At 36.2% G+C, this 6405-nt stretch overlaps 1 pseudogene; it reads left to right on the top strand.

Moving 5' to 3' along the window:
- Window positions 1-3393: 3393 nt before the first annotated feature.
- LOC109277888 (ribose-phosphate pyrophosphokinase 2-like) lies at window positions 3394-5299 on the top strand (annotated as a pseudogene).
- The last annotated feature ends 1106 nt before the right edge of the window (window positions 5300-6405 follow it).

The following is a 6405-nucleotide window of genomic DNA, read 5'->3' as shown; positions in this document are numbered from 1 at the left end:
GTACAGTGAGTATATATTATCATGGACTTTGAAAGTGCCTATCTTTTTGGTGCTTGGCAACACATAGTAAAAATATCCACAAGGGAAAAAAAAAAGTCAATGTTATTTCAACAAAAATAGCCAAACTGTTTCCAGACAACAAAAGAGCAAATCCATCTAGGCTCACTGGTGCATGTCTGGACGTTCCAAATGAAACCTTGCATCAAAGAGAAAATGTGAGCACTTTCCTATAATATCAATAAAAATTAAACTACAATTGGTACAACTTTTAAGAGTTACAAATTTCCACTATTCTAATCCTTAATTCTTAAGAGCAATCTTTTTTGTTTGATTGTACTTTAGTCAGAAGAAAGAAAGAGGATATTTAAAATGAAGAATTTGTAATACAACACTGATTTCCTTTCTTAAGTGGTTGTCACTACAAAGAGCGCCAAAACTTTGTAAACTTGATCAGGCTGGTACTGGAAAATGTAAACAACACTACAAAATAATGATGAGAACATTTTATCCAGGTTAGTACAAATAGATAAGACTTGCTTTTAAATGAAAAATTCCATGGAGACTAATGTACAAAAGGAGGGAGCATTTCAAGCTCACACTAGAAAGGTCATTGGCAGGGACCAATTTCATAGTATTTAGCATACCTGTCCTGGAACAAAATAGGGCTAAGCTGATTGAGCACGCATTTGAGTCTACAAAGGAATAAGTCCAGGTATTACAGATTAATGTTTGAAGAACTACACTACCTACTTTCAACATTCTCTTTATATATTTTGAGTTCTTGAATGAGTTCTAGAAGAACTCTATAACCCAAACCATTTTCAAAATGATAATGCACAGGAAAGTCCCCATATAATCAATCCTCTCTGAATGTGCCTCTGTTCCAGAAGAATGTGAGAAATTAGGTTTCTCCAAAAAGTGAGAAACCTAATTTCAATGATGATGACTTTTCCTTATTTTCAGTTGAAAAAGGGAAAAGAACTAACTTTGAATTTGAAGTTTTACAAGTCTACATTTTGAGAATATCTTTTTATCCTGAGAATACTTAGAAGAATGTTAATAGTTACTTGCTAACTAATTTGGATATAAATTAAAAAAATAAAGTTAAAAAAATAGTTAATAGTTACTAATGTTGACTCTATTTCAATATGGTAGACCAAGCATATGCATCTAATTACAATATTTTCTGGAACCCTACTAAAACTATAGTAAAGTATGCTTTTAGTAAAGTATTTTTAAATAAAAACCACTTTATTGAGCTATGACTGACATACAAAAAGTTGCACATATTTAATACATACTACTTTATGAGTCTGAAGATGAACATATGCCCATGAAGTCATCACCATAATCAATCTCATAAACATATCGTCACCTCCAAAAGTTGCCTCCCACCCTACTTATTTATTCATGTGTGTATGTGTGTGATAAGACGGTTTAATATCCAGGAAATGCAAATCAAAACCATAATGAAATAACACCTCATACCCATTAGTATGGCTATTATCAAAATACCAAAAGATAACAAGTGTTGATGAGGATGTGGTGAAAGGAAACTCTTGTACACTGTTAATGGTAATGTAAATTGGTACAGCCTTTAGGGAAAACAGTATGGAGTTTCCTCAGAAAAATGAAAAAACAGAATTACCATATAATCCATCAATCCTATTTCTATGTATATACTCAAAGGAAATAAAATCACTATCTTGAAGAGATATTTACACTCTCATGTTTGTTGCAGCATTATTCACAGTAGCCCTATGGAAGCAACCTATATAGCTATTAATGGAGGAATGGATAAAGAAAAATGTGGTATGTTTATACAGTGTGATGTTAATTCTGCCTTAAAGCGGAAGGAAACCCTGCCATTTGTGACCACATAAAAGAACGTTAAGGACATTATGCTAAGTGAAATAAACCAGACAGAAATAGACAAATACTGCATGATCTCACGTATATGTGAAATCGAAAACAGCCAAACTCATAAAAGCAGAGAGTAAAATGGTAGTTATCAAGGGTTGAGGATGTGGGGGTAAATGGGAAGATGTTGGTCAAAGGGTACAAACTCTCAGCTATAAGATGAAGAAGTTCTGGAGACCCAATGTACAGCATGGATACTATAATTAGTGGTAATGTGTTGTGTATTTGAAACTTGCTAAGATTTCTTACCCAAAAAAGGGGATAAATGAAAGAATGAACTGTTACTACAAATATATTCCATGTGTCCATAAGTTAAGACAAGGAAGATTTTTTTAAACCCAAATCAAACTTTAAAGATAAAAATTATATGATGGGTATGTTAATTAACTTGATTACAACAATCATTTCACAGTGTATATATATGTATCCAATCACATTGGATATCTTAAATATGTATAGTTCTTATAAGTCAATAATACCTCAATAAAACTGAAAAACACTTACCAGGCACTGAAAAACTAGGAAAATATGAGTCACACTGAGAAAATAAATAAATCAATATAAACTGAACCAGAGCCACTGTTAGAATTAGGAGACAAATACATTAGAACTGTTATTATAAGCGTGCTGGGTGGCTCAGTCATGATCGGCTCAGGTCATGATCTCACGGTTCATGGGTTCAAGCCCCACATTGGGCTCTATGCTGACAGCTCAGAGCCTGGAGTCCGCTTTGGATTCTGTGTCTCCCTCTCTCTCTCTCTCTCTCTCTCTCTGCCCTACCCCCGCTTGTGCGCTCGCTTTCTTTCTCTATCTCAAAAATAAAATAAACTTAAAAAAAACTGTTATTATAAATATATTCCACATATTCAAAAATTAAGACATGAAAATTGTTTTTTAAACCCAAATCATGGCTTAGTCAGTTAAGTGTCCAACTTCAGCTCAGGCCATGATCTCATGGTTTGTGGGTTCGAGGCCCGAGCCAGGCTCTGTGCTGACAGTGCAGAGCCTGGAGCCTGCTTGGGATTCTGTGTCTCCCTCTCTCTCTGCCCCTCCCTCACTCGTACAGTGTCTCTATCCCTCAAAAATAAACATTAAAAAAAATTTTTTAATTAAATTGAAAGAATCTCTAATATTTAAAAACTAAGAAACATAATTTTAAATAATCCACAGGTCAAAAAAAAAGTAGAAAGAAAAATTAGAATGTATTTTAAACAGAATGAAAATACAATCAATTATTATGGGTTAAATTGTTTTCCTCCAAAATTATATTCAAGTTCTAAACCCCCCAGCATCTCTGAATGTGACCTTATTTGAGAATAGAGTCATTACAGGTATAATTAGTTAACTCAAAATGAGATAATACTAGATATTATAATATTAAACTGGATAATACTGGATAAGGTGGGCCCTAATCCAATATGACTAGTGCCCTTACAAGAAGAGAAGAGACACACAAAGAAAAGACATCACACGATGACAGGCGCAGAGACCAGTATAATGCACCCGCAAGCCAACGTACACCAAGGATCACTGCTACCATCAGAATCCAGGAAGGGGTAAGGAGGACTGTACCAAGAGACCCAGAGGGAGCATGGTCTTGCTGACACCTTGATTCATGACATTTAGCCTCAAGAACTGTGAGAGAATAAAATTTCTTTTGTTTTAAGTTACCCAGTTTATAACACTTTGGTACGGCAGCCCTATGAAACTAATATGACATACCAAAACGTGTGGGATGTCACTAAAAAACAGTACCTAGGGAGAAATTTAAAGCACTTATTGCTTAATACTGGAAAATGAGAATCATCTCAAGTCACTGACATCAGCTTCCAAAGTAGAAAAAAGAAATACAATAAACTTCAGAGCCTAAATTATCTAAAAATCAGAATTAAAAACAAAAACAAAAAAACAATGAAACCAAAAACTGGTTCTTTAATAACAAAGATAAAATTGACATACATTCTAACCAGTCTATTAGGAGAGAATAAAGGAGAGTAGACACTAGTTCTCCCAATATCAGGAGTAAGGGAAGTAACATAACTATACATTCTAAGAATATTTAAAAGATAATAAAGGAACATTTTGAACATCTTTATGGCAATAAATTTGGCAACTTAGAGGAAATGGACAAATTCCTCAAAAGCCACAACTTCTAACGGCTACAAAAGATATAAAAGTTTTATCTATGAAAAATATTAATTGTAGTTAACTTTCTCACAAAAACAAAAATTCCAGGCACAAATAGTTTTACAGATCATTTCTCCCAAAATTCAAGGAAAAAAATAATACCATTTCTGCACATATGCTCCTAAAAAGTTAAAAAGAAATAAATAATTCACAGACAATTATATAATGCCAGATTCACCCTGACATCAACACCGGACAGGGACAGCGTGCTTTCCCGCTCCAGAGCCGCGGCCATCTCTGCCACGCCCAGTCACATGCTCTTCAGCGGCAGCTCACACTAGGACCTGTCCCTGTGTGTGGCTGACTGGCTGGGCCTGAAGCTGGGCAAGGTGGTCACTAAGAAGTTCAGCAACCGGGATACCAGAGTCAAGATCGGTGAAAGCAAGAAGCCAAAGATGTCTATAACATCCAGGGTGGCGTGGAGAAACCTACAGTCTGAAGGAGCTCCTCATTGTGATCAACGCCTGCAAGATCACGTCGTCCATCATCCAGTGTAACTGCCATGACCCCAGGTTTTCCATACTCTCGACAAGGTAAAAAGGACAAGAGCCATGCTCTGATGTCTGTGAAACTTGCGGCATATATGTTCTTGGTTGCTGGGGCAGACCACATCCTCACCATGGACCTGCATGCCTCTCAGACCCAGTGAGTCTTTGACATTCCAGTGGATAATCTGTACACAGAGCCTGTAGTCCTGCAGTGGATTCAGGAGAACACCGCCAAGTGGAGGAACTGTATTATCGGTTCACCTGATGCCAGAGGAGCTAAAAGGGTCACATCAATTGCAGACAAGGTAAATGTGGAATTTGCCTTGATTCACAAATAGAAAAAGAATGCAAATGAAGTGGACCGGATGGTTCTTGTGGGCCACATGAGGGACCACATGGCTATCCTTGTGGACAACATGGCTGACATGCGTGGCACTATCTGCTGTGCTTCCAACCAGCTACTCTCAGCAGAAGCCACCAAAATTTATGCTGTCCTTTACCCACAGGATCTTCTCTGGGCCAGCTATTTCCAGAATAATGCTGCCTTTGAAGCTGTTGTCACAAACACTATTCCATATGGGGTCAAAAGGAGACACTGTTCCAAGATTCAGGTTATTGATATCTTGATGATCTTGGCTGAGGTAATCCAAAGGGCACACAATGGTGAATCTGTGTTTTACCTGTTCAGCCACATACCACTATAGATCCCAGATGTAAGGTATGAATGAAGCCCACTTTGGCCTCTGAATTGCCAGAGTTTTTCTGACTTTTTAGTTTCAGGACTCAGCAATTATAGGATAATGCAAAAGCACCCAATCTTTGTATACCCCAAGACCCATTGTTTCCCTCTCCTCAAGCTCAAGTCCATTTATTTTCAGTTTGAGGGGAGGGTAGTGGTTATTTGATTTTTCTAAGTGACCTGCTGTTATACATGTTTCATCATCCTGACTTGTTGGATAGGTGACCTTTTTCTTTGTTTTATCAGTACTTTGAGGCCACAAGTTTCAAGTATATAATTACATTGCAGAAGTTCATAGTTAATATATTCTGAAGGTGCCAGAGATGACTTCAGATTAAAGCTTTCTGTGTAAATGATAATGTCAATGGACATTTGGGTAAAACCCTGTATACAGAATTATACTGAGTGAACCTTGGAAAATTTATAATACCCTGAATTTTGAATTTTTTTTTCAGTAACCAGGTTTCAAATAAACCATTGTGGTTATTGTGCTTAATCTGACCAAATTTTATGTGGCTTTAAGATGGCCACTGACATGTTTACTTTCTGATAAACATTAGACATATCAGAGGCAATGTAGTTCATTATTTTTTTTTTACTGCAACTTCTAAAAAATATAACTATTACTCACCTGAAATGTCATGTTCTAAAATTTCAAAATTATCTTTAGCAATAGACTGACTGAGGAAATGTTTAGAGAAAGACTCTACGGGCTCACTGGTCCATTCATGCTGTGTTCTGACTATCCCAGGAAGACAGCTCTTTGAGTGTCTCTTCCTGTCCTGCCATCTAGTTTTATGGTCTATTTTTAGCTCTAGCCTTTACTTTGCCTTTTTTGCAATAATTTCATGTTGTGGATTTCCACCAAAATAAAGACTCCCCTAAATCCCCTCAAGTTTACTAGTCTCATCATTATTTTGATTTGGACATAATAAAAAGTGAATTTTTGTGAGTGCCACCTAAATCATATTTAAACATTATTTCTTTAGTTTTGATGTCATATTCTTTTGCCTTTTGTAATCAGAAGTAGCAAGTCTCTTAGGCAACTGATTATTTTAAGTAAAACTGTTA

The sequence above is a fragment of the Panthera pardus genome, unplaced genomic scaffold, assembly GCF_024362965.1.
Source record: "Panthera pardus isolate Hobbes unplaced genomic scaffold, ASM2436296v1 HiC_scaffold_16, whole genome shotgun sequence".
Classification (NCBI taxonomy): Eukaryota; Metazoa; Chordata; class Mammalia; order Carnivora; family Felidae; genus Panthera; species Panthera pardus.
This window is presented reverse-complemented; position numbering and strand designations above follow the sequence as displayed.